The sequence below is a fragment of the Tupaia chinensis genome, unplaced genomic scaffold (genome assembly GCF_000334495.1).
Source record: "Tupaia chinensis unplaced genomic scaffold, TupChi_1.0 Scaffold000559_1, whole genome shotgun sequence".
Classification (NCBI taxonomy): domain Eukaryota; kingdom Metazoa; phylum Chordata; class Mammalia; order Scandentia; family Tupaiidae; genus Tupaia; species Tupaia belangeri.
The window spans coordinates 642-1165 of record NW_006160071.1 but is presented as its reverse complement, the minus strand read 5'-3'; positions in this window follow the sequence as shown (position 1 = coordinate 1165).

The window sequence follows — 524 nt, the reverse complement described above, 5'->3', positions numbered from 1 at the left end:
GAGAGAGACAGAAAGCAAGAAATCACCCCCCAGGGGGATGGTCACACCGCAATCCCTTCTCCTCCATTCTCCTCTCGGGATCTTGGGCACGCACGCACACGCACCCGGCGTGAGTTTAAGCCACCGGGTCCAGGACTCCAACCGTGGTTGACTACATGGGAGTCCAGCGACATAGCCATTACACCAACTACTCATCACAATAGATAATTCTTTAAAAAAAAAAATGCATGCTTATGAAAAAGTAGTCTCAGTATAAGAAAACGCTGGCAAATTGGAAACTATCTATATTGATCCACATTCTTGAAGGGTAGCTTTAACACGTATCTTACAATAACTGATGAAATATGTAAGAAAATAGCTAAGGATCTGCGATACAGGGTATTTAAATAACACAGGGAGAAACTGGCCCGCAGCCATGGACAGGAAACTGCGCCCCGACTGCAGAGTGCACGACCTGTGGAGCCGCCGGAGCATCCCGAGACGTTTTTCCAAATACTGGGCTATAAGGTCCATTTCTCCTTTCT